Genomic DNA, 9934 nt, shown 5'->3' on the forward strand with positions numbered 1-9934 from the left:
TGCCATGAGTGCCATGACAAAATTCAATCTTTATCTCATCAACTTTCAAACATGTTGGCTTTCAAACATGTTGGCTATTGGCTATGTTGGCTGTTGGCTGAAACACGCCCCATCACGCTTCAGCCCAACTCAGCCCAACCCCCATCACGCTTCAGCCCAACTCAGCCCAACCAATGGGCCTGAGGCGTGGATTATGGGGCCTAACTCATCCTTATCCTAACTCATCCTTATAAAACCAACTTTTAAGGTGAGAAGTGCCTCCTCTTTATAAACTGTTCTCAAGAATCCTATCTATCCGATGTGGGACTAAATCAACTGAGTGTTGGCTGCAATATATACAATTCTCAAATCAGGAAATCAGTATGTATGACTTCTTTGGCTAGTTGTTAGTCATTTATGACTACTACTCTAATATCAATGCTATGGTGTTTATTTATATTTTTCACCATTTAGATGAGGTACACATTACTTTTCTGCATTTGCAAGTTCTATACAGTTTTCTCATAAAAATGGAATTGTATCAATAAACTGACAAATGCTGGCCATTTTTTCATCCACATAGCAATGATTTTATTGTGATAAATGGTTGGTTATTAATCAAACTCATATTATCTTTACAGGTCAAGCGTAGGATTCAAAGTCCAATGTATTTTTCAAATCAATGAAAAAATGGTTCTGCAATGTCTGTGTAACTAAAATCTTGCTTGCGTGGCTCTATGCTCTTTCATGGTTTGGATGCTCCTTCTCTGAATGTGTGAAATAAAGGACGAATGTCCCCTGGGTACTGTCAAGGATCTCTCCACAAAGGCCTGGATACTCCCTGAATCATTAAGATTTGTGGATAAAACCATTGGGCGAATCTACCTTCAGTTGAGCAAATACAAACCTGAATCATAAAAATAAATACAGATATTGTGTCAAGATTGACGGTGTTCAGTTCAATGCATCAACAACCGTTGAACCTGACAAATGTTTCATAAATTTTTTATTCTTCACGTTCTTCAACAATTTAAACTCCAAGTTAACATCAACAACCGTTGAACCTGACAAATGTTTCATAAATTTTTTTTAGCAAGTTTCAGTTCAATGCTTATACAATTGAATCCAAATTTAAAAATACACAAACATGATATGATATTAGTGCACAAAGACTCCCTTGGCATATCCAATTGACAATAAATAGTAAAAGAATATAATAGAAGAGATTTTCATATTTGAATTTTGAAAATGTGCACGTGGGGGGGGAATGACTCGGTTGGTGAGTTCCACTTAGGAAAACATTTCTATTTCTCAACTTGTTGACAAAGACTCCCTTAAAAAAGTCAACAGTTATGTTGAACATTAATTAATGTAATTTGTGTCATGCTTTTTATTTCCTTATGGTATTTGAATTTTGAGGAGACCGAATGGGCTAGAATTGCAATGTGCTATGTGCCATTATTTGCTTCAGCTCTTTTTAGTTTAAATGGTTGGGTGATTTGAGAAGAATAAAAAGCTTAATCATCACTATAATCATATGTAATTATCATTACAACAATGGAAAGTTAATAATTAGAGGATGTCACCAATTCAAATTGCTAATGTCATCTATAGTGTAACTAAACATTAGCAATTTGAATCATATCTACCACTCATAATAGATGCCCTCATATGTGCTCCAACATTGTGTGAAAAAATAAAACTACATATGCAATATAAAGAAGAATCAACTATAATCTTTTGATAGTAACTGATCATAACAAAAGCATTCCTTAAGATCATTAGGCAAGAAAGATATTTCTTTTATCCCTTCAATGTGAATAAAAATAGAAACATAAGAGATATAGTTAACAAATATATCATCAAATTGAAGTTAAAAACCCATAATATGTAGGTTTCCCCCAAAACAGAGTTTTGGTATATGAGTTGACCAAGGAAAAACTCAACTAAGCAACCAAAGAAGGTATAAATGGAATTACTTCCAAGAATTCTTACTGATTTAATCGCATCCACAGTTCATTTTACGGATTTCAATCGCTTTCTCTGCTTTCTAAAATAATGATTACCTCATGGTCTTTATCTCGAATACAAATCTTGATCTCTCATAGAATGCTTCAAAATCTGCCAAAACAAGTAAAAAGAAGAAGACCATAAAAAGAAATGTCAGCTATAAACAAAGGGCAAAAATGAAACCCTTCATGGACAATTTTCTTAGTGATAGATCTTCAAATTTTTAATAAAAAACAAAGTAAAAATGGTCTTCAATAATCATCAATTTAATGCAGAACCAAACATTTGAAATTGTATTGGTTTTATTCTTGAGTATATAGTAAGCAATACAAAATTGAATTGAATAAAGTTTTCATTAAAAGACAAAAGGAAACTCAAAAAGTGAAAATAAAGTTGCAAAAGACAAAAGTGAAGACACTATTAACATGTTCTTGCAAACTTTCAATAACATGAAAACCATTCGAGAATTTTTTTTTCAAAAGGAAGTAAACCAATCTATTAATAGACACAAAGAACAACAATCTATTCATGTGTTACTTATCTTGGATAACAAAGTGAAAACAATAAGGTCCTTCAAAACCTCTTGTCCATAACTTTGAGTCTAGATTCAACCATGTCCAGTGAGAACTCAAAACTGCTAAACATAAAAGAAATCACACAATTCAGCACACTAATACAAAAAAACAATCAAAAAGGACAGAAAAATTCACAGGAAAATAATTGAGATTGAGAATGAAATATAAAGTCAATATCAAAAAACGCGGCAAAGAATGATTAAAAAAACAACGATAATGAAATTACATGTGAGATGGGAAGATAAATGAATTTAAATGAGGAATTTATATATAAACTTCATCCTGTTAAGATAGAGGAATTTATAAGAGAAGCATTTTGTGTTAAAAGATTTAAATGAGTATTAAAAAAGTGACATCTGAAACAAATTCCATTGATATAAATTTGCACTAAATCTTATATATGACAGCCACATCAAATACAATTTCCCGTTAATTTCCAACTTGCAATACCATGCTTTAAATTAAAGCCGGTAACAACAACAAAATAAGTCAAAAATAGGAAACAAAATTACCTCATCGTCTTCATTTCAAATACAAATCTCTCATACCATGATTTAAAATCTACCAAAACAAAGAAAAAGAAGAATCAGAACACAAAAGGCAATGTCAAATATAAAACAAAAGGCTACAATAAAACCCCCCTTTATAGACCCTTTCTCTAATGATAGATATTATAATTTCTAATAAAAATATAGAAATGATAATCTCCAACAATCAACAATACAAAACAAATGTCCTTCAAAGAATCATATTAAGAGATAAGTGGATATCTTTTACAAAACGTGATACCATAAATCACACATATAAAGACTGACCTTAACAACTTAAACTAAACTCAAAAACTAAAAACAACATAGCACAATATGAAATTAGTGACACATAAGATTCAAAACCATAAAGTGTAATAGGTAGCATGGAAAACTTGCTTGCTAATGTCGGAAAATGAGAGAATGAAGGCAATCAAGGAATCATGCGTAAAACAAAAGAAAATCAAAGATCATTGCGACTCATTCAATTAAAGGGCGACAACTTCATGTCCTTGACACATTTATTCCTCCAAGTACACATTCAATATGGTTTTCCTCAAATTTATAAAATTACAGATTCCATAAACTATTAATCTAAAAAAATTACTAAATTACACAATCAACAAAGGAATTTAAAAACAATGCTTATGATATTATTAAACAAACCAATATTCAAATTCAACAACTTAATATAACATTTATACCCCCTACACCAGAATTCAAACAATATTGCAGACATTATAGATTGAACAACTCATCGGCCTTCCATATACAAAATTAAAAAGATTATAAAAGGGATGAGTTAAAAAATTATACCAATTTTCTTTTTTATAATAATCTCTGTTAACTCAACAAATGCATCAATCTCCTCAAAGTCCACCTGATATGGAGAGAAAATAAAAACTATGTTAAAAAAAACTATTTCTATCTGAACAAAAACAATATGCCAAAAAACGAACTATATCGATTATTTAAGGGATGAATGATGATTAAATAACAACAAATGAAAATAAATTTCATCCTAAAGAAGACTATTTCTATCTGAGTAGAAAAAAAAACGGGTTAGAGGTTTGAAATTCAAATTCACCTTGATTATTCTTCTTTTTACATTTCTTCTTGAAAGAACCTGTACAAAAACGAATCAACTCAAAACATCAGAGACTAAATGCAAAAAAAGAATGAAGAAAATTTCGGATTGGAGAGAAATATGAGTTAGGGTTTCGAAATTAAGATTATACCATGCTTATTCCTCTTCCTCACTTTCATCTTCTCTTTCTCGATAGAGATTTGCGATGTGAATAAGTTTGTTAGCAGATGAAGAACAAAAATGGTGAATATGAGAGATAGAGTGAAAATATTTGGTGGTGTGGTTGTGAAATGGTGATGTGTTTATCGTATATGATTATTAGAGAGATAAACAGAAAGTGGGTAATGATATTGTGTTTGAAGAGAGAGAGAGAACGGAGAGAAATGTGGATTAGAAATAGAAATGTTGGATAGGAATAGAGAGAAAAAGTAGGTTGGAGGGGAAAATGGGTTTGAAAGAATTTGAATTTTGAACTTTGAATTGAAGAGGGAAAATAAGAGGAAATGATATTTTAATGTTTGTGTGTGTGAGAGAGAGAGGAAAATAAGGAAAGAAGTTTAGAGTGAATGAGAGAGAGGATATAGAAAGTGATGTTTGTTGGAATAAGAGAAAAAGTAGGAGGAAAAGAAGGATTTAAAAAAAATTGAGTTTTGAATTGAGGAGAGAAAATGTGTGATAATGATATTTTATTGTTTATATTGTGTGAATGCTTAAAGTGGCAAGAATAAAATTATTTTTTAATGGTGATGTGACATGAAGGGGCTTGAGGATGTGACACATTGAATTGATGCAAATTTTTTTGATATTTGTTGCTTCATGTTTGTATATTATTAAGATTAAGATTAAGATTAAGATAAGATAAGATGAGGGTGTATGAAAGGAAGGCTAAGAAGACTAGTGAGGTGGCTAAGTAGTGGAATATTCTCTATGTTGAAAATTTACATACACTTAATAAAAATTTATGAGCAACCTAATCTAAAAATGTTCAACTATTATTGTGTTTCCTTACCAGTTTTCTAATGAAAAACTCTAAGATGAAAAACTCTAAGCGTAGGATTCAAAGTCCAATGTATTTTTCAAATCAATGAAAAAATGGTTCTGCAATGTCTGTGTAACTAAAATCTTGCTTGCGTGGCTCTATGCTCTTTCATGGTTTGGATGCTCCTTCTCTGAATGTGTGAAATAAAGGACGAATGTCCCCTGGGTACTGTCAATGATCTCTCCACAAAGGCCTGGATACTCCCTGAATCATTAAGATTTGTGGATAAAACCATTGGGCGAATCTACCTTCAGTTGAGCAAATACAAACCTGAATCATAAAAATAAATACAGATACTGTGTCAAGATTGACGGTGTTCAGTTCAATGCATCAACAACCGTTGAACCTGACAAATGTTTCATAAATTTTTTATTCTTCACGTTCTTCAACAATTTAAACTCCAAGTTAACATCAACAACCGTTGAACCTGACAAATGTTTCATATATTTTTTTTAGCAAGTTTCAGTTCAATGCTTATACAATTGAATCCAAATTTAAAAATACACAAACATGATATGATATTAGTGCACAAAGACTCCCTTAGCATATCCAATTGACAATAAATAGTAAAAGAATATAATAGAAGAGATTTTCATATTTGAATTTTGAAAATGTGCACGTGGGGGGGGAATGACTCGGTTGGTGAGTTCCACTTAGGAAAACATTTCTATTTCTCAACTTGTTGACAAAGACTCCCTTAAAAAAGTCAACAGTTATGTTGAACATTAATTAATGTAATTTGTGTCATGCTTTTTATTTCCTTATGGTATTTGAATTTTGAGGAGACCGAATGGGCTAGAATTGCAATGTGCTATGTGCCATTATTTGCTTCAGCTCTTTTTAGTTTAAATGGTTGGGTGATTTGAGAAGAATAAAAAGCTTAATCATCACTATAATCATATGTAATTATCATTACAACAATGGAAAGTTAATAATTAGAGGATGTCACCAATTCAAATTGCTAATGTCATCTATAGTGTAACTAAACATTAGCAATTTGAATCATATCTACCACTCATAATAGATGCCCTCATATGTGCTCCAACATTGTGTGAAAAAATAAAACTACATATGCAATATAAAGAAGAATCAACTATAATCTTTTGATAGTAACTGATCATAACAAAAGCATTCCTTAAGATCATTAGGCAAGAAAGATATTTCTTTTATCCCTTCAATGTGAATAAAAATAGAAACATAAGAGATATAGTTAACAAATATATCATCAAATTGAAGTTAAAAACCCATAATATGTAGGTTTCCCCCAAAACAGAGTTTTGGTATATGAGTTGACCAAGGAAAAACTCAACTAAGCAACCAAAGAAGGTATAAATGGAATTACTTCCAAGAATTCTTACTGATTTAATCGCATCCACAGTTCATTTTACGGATTTCAATCGCTTTCTCTGCTTTCTAAAATAATGATTACCTCATGGTCTTTATCTCGAATACAAATCTTGATCTCTCATAGAATGCTTCAAAATCTGCCAAAACAAGTAAAAAGAAGAAGACCATAAAAAGAAATGTCAGCTATAAACAAAGGGCAAAAATGAAACCCTTCATGGACAATTTTCTTAGTGATAGATCTTCAAATTTTTAATAAAAAACAAAGTAAAAATGGTCTTCAATAATCATCAATTTAATGCAGAACCAAACATTTGAAATTGTATTGGTTTTATTCTTGAGTATATAGTAAGCAATACAAAATTGAATTGAATAAAGTTTTCATTAAAAGACAAAAGGAAACTCAAAAAGTGAAAATAAAGTTGCAAAAGACAAAAGTGAAGACACTATTAACATGTTCTTGCAAACTTTCAATAACATGAAAACCATTCGAGAATTTTTTTTTCAAAAGGAAGTAAACCAATCTATTAATAGACACAAAGAACAACAATCTATTCATGTGTTACTTATCTTGGATAACAAAGTGAAAACAATAAGGTCCTTCAAAACCTCTTGTCCATAACTTTGAGTCTAGATTCAACCATGTCCAGTGAGAACTCAAAACTGCTAAACATAAAAGAAATCACACAATTCAGCACACTAATACAAAAAAACAATCAAAAAGGACAGAAAAATTCACAGGAAAATAATTGAGATTGAGAATGAAATATAAAGTCAATATCAAAAAACGCGGCAAAGAATGATTAAAAAAACAACGATAATGAAATTACATGTGAGATGGGAAGATAAATGAATTTAAATGAGGAATTTATATATAAACTTCATCCTGTTAAGATAGAGGAATTTATAAGAGAAGCATTTTGTGTTAAAAGATTTAAATGAGTATTAAAAAAGTGACATCTGAAACAAATTCCATTGATATAAATTTGCACTAAATCTTATATATGACAGCCACATCAAATACAATTTCCCGTTAATTTCCAACTTGCAATACCATGCTTTAAATTAAAGCCGGTAACAACAACAAAATAAGTCAAAAATAGGAAACAAAATTACCTCATCGTCTTCATTTCAAATACAAATCTCTCATACCATGATTTAAAATCTACCAAAACAAAGAAAAAGAAGAATCAGAACACAAAAGGCAATGTCAAATATAAAACAAAAGGCTACAATAAAACCCCCCTTTATAGACCCTTTCTCTAATGATAGATATTATAATTTCTAATAAAAATATAGAAATGATAATCTCCAACAATCAACAATACAAAACAAATGTCCTTCAAAGAATCATATTAAGAGATAAGTGGATATCTTTTACAAAACGTGATACCATAAATCACACATATAAAGACTGACCTTAACAACTTAAACTAAACTCAAAAACTAAAAACAACATAGCACAATATGAAATTAGTGACACATAAGATTCAAAACCATAAAGTGTAATAGGTAGCATGGAAAACTTGCTTGCTAATGTCGGAAAATGAGAGAATGAAGGCAATCAAGGAATCATGCGTAAAACAAAAGAAAATCAAAGATCATTGCGACTCATTCAATTAAAGGGCGACAACTTCATGTCCTTGACACATTTATTCCTCCAAGTACACATTCAATATGGTTTTCCTCAAATTTATAAAATTACAGATTCCATAAACTATTAATCTAAAAAAATTACTAAATTACACAATCAACAAAGGAATTTAAAAACAATGCTTATGATATTATTAAACAAACCAATATTCAAATTCAACAACTTAATATAACATTTATACCCCCTACACCAGAATTCAAACAATATTGCAGACATTATAGATTGAACAACTCATCGGCCTTCCATATACAAAATTAAAAAGATTATAAAAGGGATGAGTTAAAAAATTATACCAATTTTCTTTTTTATAATAATCTCTGTTAACTCAACAAATGCATCAATCTCCTCAAAGTCCACCTGATATGGAGAGAAAATAAAAACTATGTTAAAAAAAACTATTTCTATCTGAACAAAAACAATATGCCAAAAAACGAACTATATCGATTATTTAAGGGATGAATGATGATTAAATAACAACAAATGAAAATAAATTTCATCCTAAAGAAGACTATTTCTATCTGAGTAGAAAAAAAACGGGTTAGAGGTTTGAAATTCAAATTCACCTTGATTATTCTTCTTTTTACATTTCTTCTTGAAAGAACCTGTACAAAAACGAATCAACTCAAAACATCAGAGACTAAATGCAAAAAAAGAATGAAGAAAATTTCGGATTGGAGAGAAATATGAGTTAGGGTTTCGAAATTAAGATTATACCATGCTTATTCCTCTTCCTCACTTTCATCTTCTCTTTCTCGATAGAGATTTGCGATGTGAATAAGTTTGTTAGCAGATGAAGAACAAAAATGGTGAATATGAGAGATAGAGTGAAAATATTTGGTGGTGTGGGTGTGAAATGGTGATGTGTTTATCGTATATGATTATTAGAGAGATAAACAGAAAGTGGGTAATGATATTGTGTTTGAAGAGAGAGAGAGAACGGAGAGAAATGTGGATTAGAAATAGAAATGTTGGATAGGAATAGAGAGAAAAAGTAGGTTGGAGGGGAAAATGGGTTTGAAAGAATTTGAATTTTGAACTTTGAATTGAAGAGGGAAAATAAGAGGAAATGATATTTTAATGTTTGTGTGTGTGAGAGAGAGAGGAAAATAAGGAAAGAAGTTTAGAGTGAATGAGAGAGAGGATATAGAAAGTGATGTTTGTTGGAATAAGAGAAAAAGTAGGAGGAAAAGAAGGATTTAAAAAAAATTGAGTTTTGAATTGAGGAGAGAAAATGTGTGATAATGATATTTTATTGTTTATATTGTGTGAATGCTTAAAGTGGCAAGAATAAAATTATTTTTTAATGGTGATGTGACATGAAGGGGCTTGAGGATGTGACACATTGAATTGATGCAAATTTTTTTGCTATTTGTTGCTTCATGTTTGTATATTATTAAGATTAAGATTAAGATAAGATAAGATGAGGGTGTATGAAAGGAAGGCTAAGAAGACTAGTGAGGTGGCTAAGTAGTGGAATATTCTCTATGTTGAAAATTTACATACACTTAATAAAAATTTATGAGCAACCTAATCTAAAAATGTTCAACTATTATTGTGTTTCCTTACCAGTTTTCTAATGAAAAACTCTAAGATGCTCACTCACCTGTTACATGAATCACACTTCAAAAAATTTGCAAAGCAAAATGCTTGCTTGGTTAAGAGTTATGTCTATGATGTTTTACCGGACTTACAAAGATAAAGATGGTTTGTGTAATGCAG

The 9934-nt window shown here is 30.5% G+C and overlaps 2 long non-coding RNA genes across 2 annotated transcripts; both read right to left on the reverse strand.

Annotated features, from left to right (window-relative positions):
- Positions 1–976: 976 nt before the first annotated feature.
- LOC146935763 (uncharacterized) lies at positions 977–4560 on the reverse strand. The gene is made up of 6 exons (XR_015030353.1): positions 4330–4560; positions 4179–4217; positions 3908–3971; positions 3077–3125; positions 2046–2623; positions 977–1043 (listed from the first exon to the last, which is right to left on the reverse strand). It is a non-coding gene; the product is annotated as an uncharacterized LOC146935763 (long non-coding RNA).
- Positions 4561–6093: 1533 nt separating this feature from the next.
- On the reverse strand, positions 6094–9150 carry LOC146935764 (uncharacterized). Its single transcript, XR_015030347.1, has 5 exons — positions 8930–9150; positions 8779–8817; positions 8509–8572; positions 7678–7726; positions 6094–7224 (listed from the first exon to the last, which is right to left on the reverse strand). It is a non-coding gene; the product is annotated as an uncharacterized LOC146935764 (long non-coding RNA).
- Positions 9151–9934: the final 784 nt, after the last annotated feature.

This window comes from Medicago sativa, chromosome 3 (assembly GCF_051527215.1).
Source record: "Medicago sativa cultivar Bolivia chromosome 3, Bolivia_mono, whole genome shotgun sequence".
NCBI classification, from domain to species: Eukaryota; Viridiplantae; Streptophyta; class Magnoliopsida; order Fabales; family Fabaceae; genus Medicago; species Medicago sativa.